The following is an 18,893-nucleotide window of genomic DNA, read 5'->3' as shown; positions in this document are numbered from 1 at the left end:
TGAAAAGCCTGGGCAGTACAATATAGAGAGAAAGCTGTTGCCCCCACCCCCCCCCACACATCCGATAAATCTAAAGGAACTGATACAGTTTGACACCAGCAGAGTTCACAGGAGATGCCGGCCAATGTCAAACTCAACCTAGGACTGCCTTAGGGACTCCAGCTCCAGAGTTTTCCCCCGGGGTTTACTCCTGAAGCCTTCCCCGTGAGTGGGAATCGCTGCAAGGCAGCGGAGATTTGAGATCAGTTTCCCTTCTCCTAACTGAGCCGACGAGCCCCACCTGCCCGGATTTCACAATATACACTGCTGCTATTAAACCCGACTCCAGCTTTGATGGGCTGAAAGGCCTGGTCTTGCGCTGTTGGACGCTGGGAATCCAGGGAGGTGAGGATGAGGTAGCACAAGAGCAGTGAGATAGCTGAGCAGCCCTGATCCTGGTGAACAGCAGAGAGGTTTGGATAGACTGGGTTGTGTCTACCCTTGTTCCCCTTTCCTCAGCCCAAACTTTCAGGCAACCACGTGCAGTCTGATACCGAGGGAGGGCTGCAGAGTTGGGGAGCTGGCTTCTAGCTCATCTGCCGATTGATCTGAAGTAAGAGATCTGGAACTGCCGAGGATCTAGTGGTGGTGTGCTGGTTTCAGATTAATCCTCTAACCAAGCTCACTGAGAAACAGACTACCTGGACATTCAGAATCAGAACCAGGTTTATCATCATCTCCCTACCGGTAAAATATCAATAAAACAGTGAAAATTTACAAGGATGTTGCCGGGACCCGAGTTATAGGGAAAGGTTGAATAGGTGAGGACTTTACTTCGTGGAGAGTAGGAGAATGAGGGGAGGTTTTATGGAGGCATACAAAATTATGAGGGGTGTATGAGCAGGCTTTTTCCATGGAGGTTGGGTGGAGCTACAACTAGAGGTTATAGGTTAAGGGTGAAAGGTGAAATGTTTAAGGGAATTTCTTCACTCAGAGGGTGGTGGGAGTGTGGAACGAGCTGCCAGAGGAAGCGATGGATGTGGATTCCATTTTAACATCTAAGAGAAGTTTGGATAAGTACATGGATGAGAGAGGTTCGGAGGGCTGTGGTCCTGGTGCAGGTCGATGGCACTAGGCGGATCAGATCGACAAAATGGACCAAAGAGCCTGCTTTTCTGCTGCAGTGTCTGTGCCATACGACTCATATGTTGTGAAACTGGTTGTTCTGCAGTAGCAGTATAGCACAAGACAAAAATAAAGTTATAAAATAAATAAATGGTGCAAAGGACACATGTTGTGAAAATGGCTGCTTCATTTAGTCACTATGTCCATTACGTCCCGAGCCAGCCATCGATCGCCCACTCACACAAATCCTAAATATCCCATTTAATTCCTCCCCGCGTCTCCGCCAGCTCCATTCAGATCGCCCCTTACACCACACACATCAAGAAAATAAAAACCCAGAGATGCCAGAAATCTGAAATAAAACCAGGTCATGGCCAAAGCATTCAGCAAGCTAGACAGCGCCTATGGAGAGAGAAGCTGAGGGACTACGTCACGTTGAACAGTTGGTGGTGTTCTGATGAGTCTTTCTGACCCGAACATAGAAATTTACAGCACATTACAGGCCCTTCGGCCCACAATGTTATGCCGACCATAAAGCCTACTCTAGAGACTGCCTAGAATTTCCCTACCACATAGCCCTCTATTTTTCTAAGCTTCATGTACCTATCTAAGAGACTCTTAAAAGACCCTATCGTATCCACTTCCACCACCACTGTCAGCAGTGCATTCCACGCACCCACCACTCTCTTTGTGACATTCCCTCCGTACCCATTTCCAAGCACCTTAAAACTATGCCCTTTGTAATGGCAACTGTTTCTCTCTCTGTGGATGCTGCCTGTTCCCAGCACTTTCTGTTCTGTTGACACTTTAATGTAGAGTATTTTAAAAACTTTGGGATCTTTGATAAATTCACTGAACGTACTTTGGTTGCATCCACAAAGAAAAAACAGAGTTAATGTTTCAAATGGGCAAACCTTTGAACAGGAGCTCACAAATCTGCAACTTTAATTCCCGTTCCTCTCTTCTTTTATGCTGCCTGACCTACTGTGTGTTTCTGGCATTCCCAGTCTCTCATTACTTTATGCATCTGGACGGTTCTGCTCTGGTCAGAGAGGGGTGCGGCCATGGCCCTGGTCCTGGTCCTACGGTTAGCAGAGAAGGCAGGATGATCTTCCCACAGCCAACTCAACAATCCAGCAGGGTTTCCAGATCCCAGTATTACACAGTGAACATCCCAGTAAACCAGGTGAGTTCAAGGTGAAGTGTGGGGAGGGATGGCCCTCCCTCTCCTCTCATTAAGAGCACCCGCCCCCCCCATGTCTCGGGAACCTCCTGACCCGCCCAACCCACCTCCCCCAATGTGTCCGCACTTTCAGCTGCTGACAATCTACCTCAACTCTCCTTTGAAACAAGGTCTTGTCACTTGCTCAATTTCAGATAACCTACCTTTCCTGCTTGTGATAGAGCTGGCCAGTACCGTTGGAGCACCTTATACCCACAGAGCTAACTCCACTTCAGTGCAGATGGTGCCCAACCAGAACTAATTTGTTTTAGCATCCCACAGTTATCACATAGCATAGAGGTGTGACAGAGAACACGCTCCTTGCACGCACACACAAACACACACACACACACACACCTTGTTATTCTGCTGTCATTGTTGCATTTCAATGTCTTCCCCCAGTGTATTCTCATCATGGGTCCTAAACTTATCTGGTGCGCTCAGTTTGACTTTCTGGTGCCTCTCCCACTCTACATGGCAGAATATTCCACTTCTTTAGTAACTGGGATGTGTAAATTTGTATGTGTTGTTTCACTATAAGACCTTAAGACATAGGAGCAGAATTAGGCCATTTGGCCCATTGGGTCTGTCCCACCATTTCATCATGGCTGATCCATTTCCCTCTCAGTCCCAGTCCCCTGCCTACTCCCTGTATCCCTGCATGCCCTGGCCAATCAAGGATCTATCAACCTCTGCCTTAAATACACCCAATGACTTGGCCTCCACAGCTGCCTGTGGTAACAAGTTCCACAGATTCACCACCCTCTGGCTGAAGAAATTCTTCCTCATCTTGTTTGTACACTGCACTTAAGGTAGTTGCCTCTGTTTATTTTGCAATATGATTGTAACTGCATTGTGGGGCGAATCATATTGTAATTGATGTGTAGTCTTAAATTAACTTTGTGAGTAACTGAAGGTCCAAGTGTAAGCAAAAGGAGCAGATTGTCCTCCGTAGGGGAGAGTGCTCAGGGCTGCCAACAGTTCACTCTGGACAAAAATAGTATGGAGCCATTATTGTGCTTTCTGGTAGATTTTTTTTTTGTAAATATTGGCAGTTTTCTTTTTACTATTTTTCCTAATTTTTTTGTAATTTTGATTTTTGACACACCTGATAAACCCTTGCACTCAAGCGCTAAGCAAGCCCAGCCATTTTTCCTGAGGTTATAACATGGAGCCTGAAGACCCACGCTCAACATTTTAGGAACAGCTTCTTCCCCCCTACCCCCCCAAACCATCAGATTTCTGAACGGTCCATGAACACTACCTCACTATTCCTCGTTTGCAAAATGTATTTATTTTTTAACCGAATAGTAATTCTACGCCTCGCTCTGTACCACTGCTGCCATACAACTAACTTCCCAATAAACGTCAGTGATAATAAACCGGACTCTGTTTCCGATACAACCGACTGAACCTTCAACTCTGTCTCTCCAAACATTTTCCAGCTCAGTTCAGGATTCCCGGCATCTGCAAATCTTTATGCCTTCCCAATACGCTTCAGCCGCCTGCATTCATCTCTCATTTGGCTTGGCACCCACGTTCCTGGGAAGTGCCTCTATGTTGTTTTTGTTGGAGGGGGGCTATATAAAGCTGGGGTTGCTGTTGACCCTGGACTCCCTCCTAACTGTGGCCTCTCTGTTGGTGGTTAAATTGCACATGCGTTGAAGGCTGGAAAATTGGCCGTCTATAAATGCCCAACTGTCTACTGCTCACTGGGAGGAATAAAAAAAATCTCCTTGTAAATAACTGTCAGATTGTTAAATTTAAACATATCTGTGGCAGGAGGATTGGAATTAGAATGATGGTTGGCTAAAAAAAATCCCTGCGGCTTCTCTCTCATCCCCCTCTCTCGGCTAAACATAGTTACCGCAGAGCTATTAAAAGGATCTGTCTCGGAGAAGGGAGGAGTTTTCAAATGGTTGGGAGATGTTGTTCTGTGGAGCAGTGGATCAGGTAGCCACATGCCCATCTTAAACCTTTGAGACAATTCACTCCACTTGCCTCCTTCCCCTTCCCCTCACCCTCCCATCCCCCCCCCCCCCCCCCCCCCTTGTCTGCTCTCTGCTGAGTTCAAAACTCTCTCTGGGAACCACTGAGTTCTTGGTAGTGGGGAGTAATTCGGACCACCACCCAACCTCGCTCTCTCTCCCCCCCACCCCTTCATCAGTGTCGGTGTTGAATCAGGAGGGTTGTGGGTTCAACCCCAGTATAGAGACGATGCTGCTATAAAAAGTTAAGGAGGCTGGAGGGGGAGGAAGCAAGGGATGTATGGGAGTTGAACTGAGGGCTGGGTCTGACGTCCCAGTAGAGCGGATGGGAGGCGCTGGGTGGGTGCAAGGGAGAGAGCAGGGGAGAAGGGAAATGCTCCCATCCATTCACTGGGTCATCCCAGCAGGGTGCTGGGAATACAGTTTGAGAGAGGGAGGAGGGGGGGGAAGAGAGGGGGAGGAGGGGGGGGAAGAGAGGGGGAGGAGGAAGGGGCGAGGGAGGAGGAAGGGGGAGGGGCGAGTGGGGTGAGGGGGAGGGATGGTGGGACAGGGTGGGGGGAGAGCAGGAGAGGGTGTGGGGGGGAGGGAGTGGGGAGATTGGAGAGGGACAGGGAGCTACTGAGGAAGAAGTCCAGGCAAACATAAACAGAGTGTGTGTGTGTGTGTGTGTACACACAGACACCAAAACACACACCGATCCACAGTGATACACACACAGAGATATACAACATATATGCATACACACACCAATACACTGCAGTACACATACACACACTGCAATACAGAGACTGCGAGAGCCGGCTGCAGACGCGTTTGTCAGCACGTCCCCAGGTGGCCTTGTTCAAACTCCGCCTACCTCGGTACAAGTGCTGCAGAGGAACCCCGTCGCCGGCTAGGTGGGGAGGGTGCCCGGGCGGGGGCGAGGGAGTGGCGGGTTACGGTGAATCGGGGACAGCACCCGACACCCTATCCGACACAAACAGTCCACCGGCTCCTGCCCGTTGCCAGGCAACCCCAATCCAGCGCAGCTCAGCTGCCTGTAATTCCCGTGCAAATCCGACACAGCTCCGGCTTCGGAATACCAAATCCAGACCTCTTAAAGGGACAGTCCACACAACAGCAGTGCAGTCTCTTCCCAGTTGTCGGGCAAAGTCGGCGCAGGACCGTCTAACTACACTGCAAATGGATTAGAACTGGGGTTGCGTTCGTAATGTCGCATGAACCGAGATACATTGTCTTTCATACTGTTCCCAGTGGACACAGCTCTGCTCATCATGTAAACCAGCTTCCCCTCCATCTGTCTCACATTTCTCGCTCCCTCAGTAAAGTGGCCAATCTATTGAAAGAGCCCACCCACCCCGGCCGGACACCCTCCTCTCCCAACGAGCAGAAGGTACAAAAAAAGCTGATAGCACTTTCCACTGGCCTCAAGGACAGCTTCTATCCCACTGTTATCAGACAATTGAACAGACCGTTCTCACCGTAAGATAACCCTGACATCACGATCTACCCCGCTATGATCTTGCCCCTTATTGTTGACCTGCACTGCACTTTCTCTGTAACTGTTACACTCTACTCTGCATTCTGCATTACACAACGCACCGTGCAATGATTTGCTCTGTACGAACCATATGCAAGAAGAGCTCTTCGCCGTACCCAAGTAAACCGAGACTACTAAGTGGTGCATTGGGACTAAACCCGCCGCTGCCCGTAACTGCGTGGGTTTCGTCCCGCGGTCCAGAGACACAGCGATTGTTATGCCCTCACTGTTTTGCCACCTCAAAACAACAAATTTCATGACAGGTGGCAGTGATAATTAGGCTTGACTCACACAAAATCTTAGAAGAAAGCAGGTCAGGCAGCAACTTCAGTCTGCTGTTAGTCAACATGCTAGGCCGGGATCCTACCTCAGGACAGGAAAAGAAGGGGGCAGAAGCCAAGTAAGGTCTGGGGAGGGGGAGCTGTGCAGGCCGGCAGGTGATCTGTGGTAGCTAGCCTGGGTGAATACATGGCCAAAGAGTCGGAGGACAGCAGAGATGGCAGAGGGAGCACACTGAACTCCCGTCGAAGAGAGGATATCAACTTCCTGAGGGTAGGCTTCACTTGAAGAGGCTTTACAGTGGAGTAGCATTTCACCGAGTATAAGATTTCCAGCATCTGCCGAAGTTCTTGTGTTAAAGATCTGCTGTGCTACTGCGATCTCGATGGGCTGAATGGTCTTACTGTCTTATGGTATGGGCATCTTCAAGGATATTCCCCAAGCGTCATTCTAATTCCCCTCCATAGACGCTGCTTGACCTGTTGAGTTCCTCCAGCATTTTGTGTGTGTCACTCAAGATTTCCAGGGTCTGCAGAATCCTGTGTTTATAACACACCCGATGAAAGAGCTGTCCGACCTTCCTGCCCAGTGGATCACTGCTCGGCAGAAAGCGTTGCCGAACACGTGATGGGGGGTTCTGTCTCTCTCCTTGTGGCTGGGCCGCACGCAAAGTGGCCGCAAGCTTCTGCTCTGCGCTTGTCAGTGATCCGTTCAGGTTGGTGCCCCTTGGGTCGTCACGGCTCCCCATCGAACAGCCCAGCGATGGTGGCACCTGAATCATGTGCTCTGGGCAAGTGAATGTTCCCATGCAGATGCAGCCAGCTGCCTGGAGAGGCTGCGCTTTGCCCTCGGGCATCCAGGGGCACATTGTAGCCCTCAGCGATGGACGGCGTCAGGGAATAACAAACTCGAGCTGCTGCAGCCCAGCTCCCCAAACCCATCGGGTCACAGTTCATGCAAAACTTCAGAGATCAGGCACGTGTATGAGGAGCATTTGATGGCTCTGGGCCCAGAAATGAAAGGGTTAACACACGGAGGAGTGTTTGACGGCTCTGGGCCCAGAAATGAAAGGGTTAACACACGGAGGAGTGTTTGACGGCTCTGGGCCCAGAAATGAAAGGGTTAACACACGGAGGAGTGTTTGACGGCTCTGGGCCCAGAAATGAAAGGGTTAACACACGGAGGAGTGTTTGACGGCTCTGGGCCCAGAAATGAAAGGGTTAACACACGGAGGAGTGTTTGACGGCTCTGGGCCCAGAAATGAAAGGGTTAACACACGGAGGAGTGTTTGACGGCTCTGGGCCCAGAAATGAAAGGGTTAACACATGGAGGAGTGTTTGACGGCTCTGGGCCTGTACTCGCTGGAGTTTAGAAGAGTGAGAGGAAATCTCATTGGAACTTATCAAATACTGAAAGGCCCAGATAGAGTGGATGGGGAGAGGACATATCCTCCTATACAGTGAGTCTAGGATCAGACATCACAGCCTCAGAATAGAGGGACATCTATTTAGAACACAGATGAGGCGGAATTTCTTTAGCCACAGGTCAGTGAATCTGTGGAATTCACTGGGTCTATTTAAAGAGGAGGTTGACAGGTTCTTGGCTGGTCAGGGCATCAAAGGTTATGGGGAGAATAGGGTCGAGGGGGATAATAAATCAGCCATGATGGGATGGTGGAGCAGACTCGATGGGCCAAATGGCCTAATTCTGCTCCTGTGTCTTACGGTAACCAATGAGCACTGAGGACATGCCAATAACACACAGAGATATGGGGCTACGTCAAACATACAAGACAAACACACTACAAAGGACTCAACATGCCGGGAGCCCTCTGCCTCGAGCTCTGGGCCTGCAATGCAGCTGCTCTTTGCACCTGTGCATACATGTACTTGTGCACGCGACAATAAACTCCACTTTTACTTAGAGGAAGCTCTGTAGCAAAAAAAAAGAACCAATCCCATTGCTGTTGGCCGCCTGCCCAGTCGTCTCGACATGGGAGCAGCCAGCCTACAGGCTTGTGGAGTCATACAGCCGGGAAACAGGCCACTCGGCCCAACTCCTTCATGCCAGCCTAGATGCCTTCCTCAGCTGGTCTCCCGGCCTGTGTTTGGCCTAAATTCCTCTAAACGTCCAGTCCTTTTTACCTGTCCAAATGTCTCTGTAATTGGATCCGCCTCTACCTCTTCCTCTGGCAGCTCATTCCATTCCCAAATCTGTGTGGCAAAGTTGTCCCTTGGGCCACTTTTCAAATCTTGCCCCTCTCTCTGTAAACCAGTGCCCTCTTCTTGTCTGTCTCTGTCCCATTCTCTGCCTGTCTGCCTCCCCGCCTCTCTATCCCATAGCTCAGCTCTACTCCTGAAGGACCTGACTAGCTGTCAAGCACATGGATCCGGTGAGTTCCCGAGAGGACCACTGAACAGTCAGGCCCAGGGTTCTCCCAGAGACCACACTGGTCTCCCCCACGTGCTGCAGTTTTTTCCCACATCCCGCGTGCGGGGAAGAAAATTACCCCCCTGATGTGTGGGTGAGGGGAAGAATCTGGGGGCGTCAGTAGGAATCAAGCGGATTCAGTATCAGTGGGTTCTTGATGAGACAGGGTGCTGAACAGCCTTTCCCACAATGGCTGATGCTCCTTCCCCTGGGAGAGCAGAGGGTGGGGGGTGAGGAGCCTGTGTGTGGCAGCAAGACAAATAAGGAGAGGCTGCAGTTTACCCCCCTCCCCACCGAGGTGCCCAAACAATCTGAAACAATTCTTTCTGCAGTCGAGCACCTGCCTCAGCCCTCGGGGCAGTTGTTCTCTCACATGTGACCTTACACACCACTGATTGTTCTTTAACCTCTTCCACTCACCAACTCTCACCTCAGCATCTCATCCCAAAGCCTCTCCCCATCCACCTTCCCCCTCACCTATCACCTCCCAATGTCTCACTGCATCCGTTCTTCCCCACCCACCCACCTGCCCACTCACCTGGTCTCACCTATCACCTGCCACCTGTACCCGTCCCCTGCCTCCTTCCATTCCAGTCCCGAAGAAGGGTCACAACCTGAAACTTCGACCGTTTATTCACCTCCATGGATGCTGCCTGACTTGCTGAAGCCCTCCAGCATTGAGTCGGTGGTGAGGAAGGCAAATGTGATGTTAAGCATTCATTTTGAGAGGGCTAGAACGTAAAAGCAAGGATGTAATGTTGAGACTTTATAAGGCACTGGTGAGGCCTCACCTGGAGTATTGTGAGCAGTTTTGAGCCCCTTATCTTTGAAAGGATGCACTGACGTTGGAGAGGGATCAAAGAAGGTTCATGAAAATAATTCCAGGATTGAAAGGGCTATCATATGAGGAGTGTTTGATGGCTCTGGGCCTGTACTCACTGGAATTCAGAAGAATGATTGAAATCTATTGAATGTCGAAAGGCCTGGATAGAGTGGATGTGGACAGGGTATTTCTGGGGCGTCTAGGACCAGAGGACACAGCCTCGGAAGAGAGGCATGTCCTTTTAGAATGGTGACAAGGAGAAATTTCTTTAGCCAGAGAGTGGTGAATTTGTGAAATTCGTTGCCACAGGAGGCTGTGGAGGGCGAGCCATTGGGTATATTTAAGGCAAAAGTTGATAAGATTCTTGATTAGTCAGGACACGAAGCGAATACGGAGAGAAGGCAGGAGATTCGGGCCAAGAGGGAAAATGGATCAGTCATGGTGAAATGGGGGAACCAAATGGCCTAATTCTGCTCCTGTATCTCATTACAAACAGGAGAAAATCTGCAGATGCTGGAAATCCAAAGCAACTCGCACAAAATGCTGGAGGAACTCAGCAGGCCAGGCAGCGTCTATGGAAAAGAGTAAAGAGTCGAGGTCTCGGGCCGAGACCCTTCATCAGGACCGGAAGAAGAGTGAGAAGGTGGGGGGGGGGGGGGGGGAAGAGAGGAGTAAGTGCAAGGTGGTAGGTGATAAGAGAAACCAGGAGGGGGGAGGGGTGAAGTAACGAGTTGGCAAGTTGATTGGCCATTCCCATTCCGACATGTCAGTCCAAGGCCTTCTCTGAGGTTGGAGGAACAACACTTTATATTCCGTCTGGGTAGCCTACGAGCTGATGGCATGAACATTGGTTTTTCACTTTTCATGTAATTACCCCCCTCACCTTTCCCCATTCCCATCTCTCATCTTATTTCCTTTCCTGCCCATCTCCTCCCCCTTCCCCTCCTTCCATGGTTTTCTGCACTTTCGTATCAGATTCCCCTTTCTCCAGCCCTTTATCTCTTTCACCAATCGACTTTTCAAATCTGTACTTCGCTCCTCCCCCTCTCCTGGCTTCACCCATCACCCACTACCCGGTGCTTTTCCTTCCCCCTCCCCCACCTTCTTACTCTGACTTCCCACCTTTTCTCTCCAGTCCCGATGGAGGGTCTCGGCCCGCAACGTGACCGTTCACTCTTTTCCGTAGGCACTACCCGGTCTTACGGCCACTTTGTGTGAGGTGCTCAAGGGTTTCTAGCATCTGCAGGATCTCTCGTGTTCCCGTTGTAAAGGAACCTGCGGATGGTCCATGCTTCTGTAGATAGAAACATAGAAAATAGGTGCAGGAGTAGGCCATTCGGCCCTTCGAGCCTGCACCGCCATTCAGTATGATCATGACTGATCATCCAACTCAGAACCCTGTACCTGCTTTCTCCATATCTAACTTCCTCTTAAATATAGCCAATGAACCAGCCTCAACTGTTTCCTGTGGCCGAGAATTCCACAGATTCACCACTCTCTGTGTGAAGAAGTTTTTCCTCATCTCGGTCCTAAAAGGCTTCCCCCTTACCCTTAAACTGTGACCCCTCGTTCTGGACTTCCCCAACATCGGAAACAATCTTCCTGCATCTAGCCTGTCCAATCCCTTTAGAATTTTATACGTTTCAATAAGATCCCCCCTCAATCTTCTAAATTCCAGTGAGTATAAGCCTAGTCGATCCAGTCTTTCTTCATATGAAAGTCCTGCCATCCCAGGAATCAATCTGGTGAACCTTCTCTGTACTCCCTCTATGGCAAGAATGTCTTTCCTCAGATTAGGGGACCAAAACTGCACACAATATTCTAGGTGTGGTCTCACCAAGGCCTTGTACAACTACAGTAGAACCTCCCTGCTCCTGTACTCAAATCCTTTTGCTATGAATGCCAACATACCATTTGCCTTTTTCACCGCCTGCTGTACCTGCATGCCCACCTTCAATGACTGGTGTACAATGACACCCAGGTCTCGTTGTAATGTAATGTTGGATTGTAATGTCCACTGTGCACTCCCCTCCAGCTCCCCCAAACTTCCCCTTCGCCCGAGACGTTGCAATTAGAACTTCTGCAGCCTGCTGAGAGATCTCAGCAGAGATAACAATCACACCGGCAGGCTTGTTAAATACCATCTGATCTGTTCACACCACACCAATTAACGAAGGGAGTTGGTGTGAAAATCAGATAATTTAATTATCTAAAACACTGCAGCCAATTAATTTTCCTGGGGGCCTCAGCATCTCTGGCGATACTTTGCCCAAGTTGTATCAGAGATAAGTCACCAGTTTACCGCATAGAGCTGACATTTAATAAGTCACCCAGTTAATGAGGGAAAACTTTTCAGAAAGCCTCTTCTCGAAGGGAGGCTTTGAATATTTTAATGATGGATGGATAAGGGGTGTGAGGATACTGAGCTGGTATTCAGAATTGTATCAGGATCAGGTTATTGCTGACTTGTAGATTGTGAAATTTATTGTTTTGTGGCAGCAGTACATTCCTAAAACATAAAAACTCTATAAATAACTAAAAAATGCAAAATAACTGGATTAGCTAGGCAGTGGTAAACACGGGGAAGTCTGCAGATGCTGGAAATTTAAAGCAACACATAGAAAATGCTGGAGGAACTCAGCAGGCCAGGCAGCATCTATGGAAATGAATAAAAAGTCAATGTTTCAGGCTGAGACCTTTCTTCAGGACTGAGAAGGAAGGCGGAAAGATTGTGAAATAATTGGCTGAACTGTGCATAGACCAGAGTGCAAGAACAGGCTTTACATCGCTTCCCCTGCGAGGGTCAGAGAGGGGTGGAAAGGGGACACATGTGGCTCTGCAGATCTCGTGCAGGACACACAAAATCCTGACGAAGGGTCTTGGCCTGAAATGTCGACTGTACTTCTCCCTATAGATGCTGCCTGGCCTGCAGCATTCCACCAGCATTTTGTGTGTGTTACACAAAATCCTTTCTCCGCAGGTGAGGCGACACTGACAGAGGGGAATAAATAGTTGATATTTCAGACCAAGACCCATTACCGGGGCATTCCCAGCCTGGAATGTCAACTGTCTATTCCCTCCTCCTCCCCACAGATGCTGTCTGACTTAGTGAGTTCACTCAGCGTTTATATTGCTTATTTTTACTTATTTCGAGATACAGCACAGAAAAGGCCCTCTTGAGCCGCAACGTCCAGCAACCCGGACGACCCTGACTTAACCCGAGCCTAATTGCGGGACAATTTGCAACGACCAATTGACCTCCTTTGGACTGTGGGAGGAAACTGGAGCAGATGAGGGAACCCCACGCTTTCCATGGGGAGGACGTTCAGAGGACGCTGGAACTGAACTCCTGAGCTGTAATAGCAATGCATCAACCTCCACGTTACCGTTTTGCCCATGTTGCTAAGAAACGGGAGCAGGCTGCCTACTCAAGGGGCAGGGGCAGTGTGCACCCAGCCTGCCTCTCCAACCCCCTCCCATGCCCCCTTTCACAGTGGAACTCTCCTTATCAATCTGAGATGTATAGAGCCCCATCAAAACTGCCCATCACTGCCAGAGCAAAAATCCTTCTGCCGACCTTCCTCAGTGTTTGCTTCACATCATTAACTTAGAATCATGGTGTCACAGAGCGCCTCAGCACAGAAATAGGCCATTCCTCCCATCTTGTCTATTCTAGCTTGGTTTTCTACCTATCACATCTACCCACACCTGGACTATAGCCGTCCAAACAACTCTCATCCATGTACCTATCAAACTCCTCTTCGATGTTACAATTGAATCTGCATCCACCATTTCCGCTTGTTCCACACTCTCCCCCTCAGTTTTCCCATGGATAGCTACACCCTACATCTATGACCTCTAGTTGTAGTCTCACACAAAGCAGGGGAAAAGCTTGCAAACTTCCATCCTTTCTATCTGCCTCATCATTTTGTTCAAAGTACGTGTACGTCAACTTATACAACCCTGGGATTCATTTTCTTGTGGGCGTCCTCAATAAATCTTTGGAATAATAATCAGTGAAAGGCTGCCCAACCAGCCTGTTCAGCCAGAGTGCAGAAGACAACAAACTGTGCAAATAGAAGGGAAAAAAAGTCAAGAATGTGAGATGAAGAGTCATTAAGAGGGAGTCCCATAGGTTGTGGGAACAGTTCAATGATGGGGCAAGTGAAGTAGAGTGGTTCAAGAGCCTGATGGTTGAGGGGTAATAACTGTTCCTGAACCTGGTGGCGGGGCCTGAGGCTCCTGATGGCAGTAGCAAGAAGAGAGCACGTCCTGTGTGGTGGGAGTCCGTGATGATGGATGCTGCTTTCTTACACTCAGTGATGAGGAGGGCTTTACCCGAGACCGGACCGTATCCATTACTTTTTACTTTCTGTAGGGTTTTCTGTTCGAGAGCATTGGTGTTTCCAGACCGGGCTGTGATGCAACCAGTCAATATACCCTCCACTACACATCTACAGAAGTTTCTCAAAATTTTAGGTGTCATGATGAATCTCCACAAACCCTGGAGAAAGTAGAGGTGCTGCTGTGCTTTCTTCGCAAATGCACTTATGTGATCCTCTCTTATTCTCCCGTGTTCCACCCCTCTCCCAGTGGCTCCTTTTCCTCACTCTGTAACTCACAGATGAAATTATCCCAAGGCAGTTGTGACTCAGACGAGCAAAGCTCCCTCAGCTTTAATCCAGGGCTTATAACTGGCCTCGTTCTCCCTTTGCGGCCTGACACAGGGTCACAATGACCACCTTTATCTCAATGTCAGCAGATTGGAAGAGCTGGCCACTGATCTCAGGAAGCAAGATGGGGTACGTCCTCCTCTTTGTATCAGTGGTGCTGAGGTGAAGGTGATTGAGAGCTTCAGGTTCCAAGGTATGAACATCACCAATACCCCATCTTGGCCCAAACATATTCACATTACAGCCAAGGAAGCTCACCGATGCTTCTACTTCCTCAGGAAATGTAGGTGATCTGGCAAAAATCTCTCCACCATAGAAAACATTCAATTCGTACGGCAACTGGTCCGCCCGAGATCACAAGAAACTGCAGAGTTATGGACACAGCTTGGAAACCAGCCTCCCCTCCGTGGACTCTGTCCACACTTTTTGCCACATTAAGCAGCCGACTTAATAAAAAAATCCCTCCCATGTCAGTCATTCTCTCTTCTCCCCCCTCCCACTGGGCAGAAGATACAAATGTTTGAAAGCATGCACCACCAGGCTTAAGGACAGCTTCGATCCTGCTGTTATGAGAATAGCATGCTAAAGGTGACTTTGTGACCTCACAAGCTGTTTTGTTATGACTTTGAACTTTATTGTCTGCCTACACTGCACTTTCTCTGTAACTGTAACACTTTATTCTGCGTCCTGTTATTGCTTTCCCTTGCACTGGCTCAGTGCACTGATGTGCTGGATTAAGATGGCACTGATAGGTGGTGACTGTGCGCAGCTCTGACGGGAATCGTCAAATATTCCCACTTAGGGTGACTCAGCTGAAGTCCACAGAAACAGCCATGGGCACTGCAGCAAGCACCATCATTTTAAGACCTTTAAAATATCTATTGACACTCAAAATCCCGGACTGCAGACTCAGGTCGCGTGCAGTTGCCCTTTGAGAAAACAGATGTGGGGAACGGCGCACCAGTCTACAGATACAATTGAGGCCCCCACCACTGACTATCCTGCTGGCGAATCAAACTGAAGACCTCCAAGCAAGATTGCTATACCAGAAGAACATCATGGACTGCTGCGTATTCGGCTTTACGGAAACATGGCTCACACTGACGCAGCGCTGCAACCTGACGGCTTCACTATTCTCCGCAAACACAGAGCAGCTCTGTCTTTTGAAGTCAGTGGAGGTAAGGTAGGCTTTATGATTAACTTATTGCGGTGCACAAACATTGCGGTTCTGACTGTCCTGCTCACCCGTCCCATTTCATCTAGCAGTCTAACGTCATCCATTTTATCTGCAGAGGGATCTTCCGCCATCATCCTGGTGGCGGTGTACCTCAGGCCAACATCAGGCAGGCTCCGGAAGAACTGAGCAATGTAGTCAGCGGGCACAAAATGGCGCACTCACTGTCATTATGGGGGATTTCAACCAGGCCAGCTTGAAGAAGTCCCTGAACAACTAGCACCAACGTATCCCCTGTGGAACCAAAGGGCCCAATACGCTTGACCACCGTTACACCACCATCTAGAACACTTAGGTGCCATCTCACGCCCACACTTTGGAAAGTCCAATCGTCTGGTTGTACTTCCACTCCCAGTGGATAGGCAGAGACTAAAGACGACAAGAAGGTATGGACAAGGGAGGTGGAGGGGTGCTTCGATTCAGTGGACTGGACAACACTTAGGGACTAATCTGAATCTGAAAGAATATGCCACAGTTGTCACCAACTTCATCGATACCTGTGTGGATGAGTGTGTGTCTTCGAGAACATACCAGATATATCCAAACTAAAATGCCATGGCTGAACCAGGAGATTCGCGGTCTGCTGAGTGTTCGCTCTGTGGCATTCAAGACCGGAATCCAGACCTTCACAGGGCTTTCCTGGGCTATCTTAGAGTGAGAAAACAATACTGATTGAGGTTAGAGATGGAATTGGGTGGCAGGGTTTGCAGGCCATAACTTCCTACAAAGTGAAACCTAACACCACGAATGGCTGTGATGGTTCACTCCCAGACGAGCTCAACGTCTTCTATCCACATTTCGAAAGGGAAAACAAAACCACATCTATGCAAATCCCTGCAGCATCTGGTGACCTTGTGGTCTTGGAAGCAGAAGTCAGAACATCTTCCAGGAGGGTGAAACCTCACAAGGAGTCAGAGCCCTGATGGTAGGACACTGAAAACCTGCGGCAGCCAGCTAGCAGGAGGGTTCAGGGACATGTGAGGTTTCCAGCTGCTTCATAAAGGTGACAATCATGCCAGAGCTCGAGAAGAGCAGGCCGAGTTATCTCAGTGACTACAGTCCAGCGATGAAGTGCTCTGAGAGATTGGTTATGGTCAGAATCAACTCCTACCCAAGGACCTGGACTCGCTGCAAATTGCCTACCACCACAATAGTTCTACAGTGGATGCGATCTTAATGTCTCTCCACTTGGCCTTGGATCACCAGGACAATAGAGATACCTACGTCAGGCTGCTGTTTACTGATTACAGCTCAGCATTGAAGACAAATCACACCCTCAGTTCTAATCAACAAGCTCCAAAACCTGGGTCTCTGTACCTCCCCCCTGCAACCGGAGCCTCCACTTCCTCACCGGTAGACCACAGTCTGTGCAGATGAGAAATAACCATCTCCATCTGGCTGACAATCAGCACTGGCACACCTCCGGGGTGTGTGCTTAGACCACCGCTCTATGTTTGCGACACCCACGACTGTGTGGCTAGGTACAGCTCAAATGGCATCTGTAAATCTGGTGACGACTCGTTGGCAAAGTTTCACTGGTGATGAGGAGGCGTACAGGTAGATCAGCTGATTGAGTGGTGTTGCAACAACCTCGTACTCATTGTCAGTAAGACCGAGGCAGTGACTGCGGACTTCAGGAAGGGAACACACACCGGTCGTCAGTGAAGGATCAGAAAAGGGAACGGTGAGCAGTTTCAAGTTCTTGAGTGTCAACATCTCTGAGGATCTATCCTGGGCACAATATATCAATGCAATTACAAAGAAGGCATGACAGTGGCTATAATTCATTAGGAGTTTGAGGAGATTTGGTTTGTCACCAAAAGACAAATTTCTACAGATGTACCATGGAGAGCATTCTAACTGGCTGCGTCACTGTCTGGTGGGGAGATGGGAGGAGCTCCATCGTGGGCACTAGCCTCCCCAGCATCGAAGACTCCACCACCCAGGACATGCCCTCTCCTCATTGCTACCATCAGGGAGGAGAGACGGGAGCCTGAAGGCACACACTCAAAAGTTTCAGGACAGTTTCTTCCATCACTTTTCTGAGCCAGAAGTTGATACCATCAAGTTTGATTTACACATTTGGGAAATTTAAGAGACTCTTAGGTAATGGATGAAAGAAAAAAAATGAGGGTTATGGGCTGTGTGGGAGGGAAGGGTTAGGTTGATCTTTGAGTAGACACAGTGTTGCGGTCCAACGAGCCTTTACTGTGCTGTACTATGCAAACATAAACTTGATTCTGATCTGCAGCAGGGCACAGCTTGAACCAAGATTCCAGCTGCTGTGGGGTGAGGGGGGTGGGTGAGAGGACATCCTTGTAATTGTGATACTAAACAGACAGCAGCTGACCCACAGTCAGTGCAGTTGTGGTGCAGATGGCAAGAGCTCGCTCTTTCTTGCACATTTCAAAACACTCTGCAAAGCCTACTCAGCACGTTGTGACATTTTGTGGTCTGGACGACACGGCTGAAGGCCGCCGACGGCTCCCTCCCTCTTAAACCAGAGGGTACCACACCCCACGCCACACCCAGCAATCCTGGGCCACGGCGGTGCGTTACGATGCGCCTCACTGCCTGGTTACAGAGGGAGAGCCCACTGCCTCCTCTTAGCAGGAGAGCACACTCCGGCAATGGAGCTGAGGGAAAAGGGAAGTCACATGGAATTTCCCTCCCCAGGGTATCTACTGGCTGTGCCGACCTTGAGCCACAAGACACACAAGGTTCCTCTTTGGAATAACCAAGAGGGCCAGTTGTACACGAATGTCCGGGAAACAATGAGCAAGACCCAGAATATTTCTCCACATTTCCCCATACCGTTGCCCAATGCCCAGAATTGGGCATTCATGTCACATCCCTAAAACAGCTGGAGGCTGTTCAGCCCCTTTACTCTCTTCTATCATTTCTATTAGCTCAGGGCTAGTCACCAGACGGCCTGAAGCGGTAATCGGTTCAGTATTGTCACACTTCTATTTTTTATTTTTTTGCTTAGAGATACAGCATATCAACAGGCCCTTAAGGCCAAAAACAATTATTAATACAACATACATAAAATTATCTTTGGGCCGGAAGGGCCTATATATATATCTATATAGATAGATATATATATAGATATATATATATAGATATACACACACACACACACACACACACACACACACACACACACACACACACACACACACACACACACACACACACACACACACACACACACACACACACACACACACATATATATATATATACATACATACATGAAAAAGCTCCTCCTTGATGCTAACAATGAGAAAAGGGTGTGAGCTCATGCCCTGGGTGCGTGATGGATAGCAAACAGAAGAGGTACAGAAGCCTGAGGAGCTCCACTCAACATTTTAGGAACAACTTCAGATTTCAGAATGATCCATGGACCCACAGACACCATCTCAACATTCCTCTTTTGTAGGACTTATTTATTTATTTGTAGCATGTAGTAATTTTCTTTTAATGTCTGGTACTGTACTGCTGACATTTGTCAGTGGTATCAATCTGCCTGATTCTGAGAGTCTGAGTATTTCCCCCCGGGTAAGAGTATCAAAAACAAGGGGGACCTAGGTTTAAAAT

General features: G+C 49.0%; 1 protein-coding gene across 3 annotated transcripts in view; it reads right to left on the bottom strand.

Moving 5' to 3' along the window:
* Nucleotides 1–18,893, bottom strand: part of LOC140729208 (lysine-specific demethylase 6B-like) — a 264,889-nt gene that overhangs the window by 156,818 nt on the left and 89,178 nt on the right. Inside the window, exon 1 of one of the 3 annotated variants that reach the window (XM_073048719.1) lies at nucleotides 5,171–5,187. The exons of the other annotated variants lie outside the window; for them this stretch is intronic. The gene's annotated coding sequence lies outside the window, so the exon portion shown is untranslated. Of the gene's footprint in view, nucleotides 1–5,170; nucleotides 5,188–18,893 lie in introns of those variants that run through there. 3 annotated transcript variants of the gene reach the window in all.

Source organism: Hemitrygon akajei, chromosome 6 (assembly GCF_048418815.1).
Source record: "Hemitrygon akajei chromosome 6, sHemAka1.3, whole genome shotgun sequence".
NCBI lineage: Eukaryota > Metazoa > Chordata > Chondrichthyes > Myliobatiformes > Dasyatidae > Hemitrygon > Hemitrygon akajei.
The sequence above is the reverse complement of the archived record's forward strand: the minus strand, read 5'-3'. Positions and strand labels throughout refer to the sequence as shown.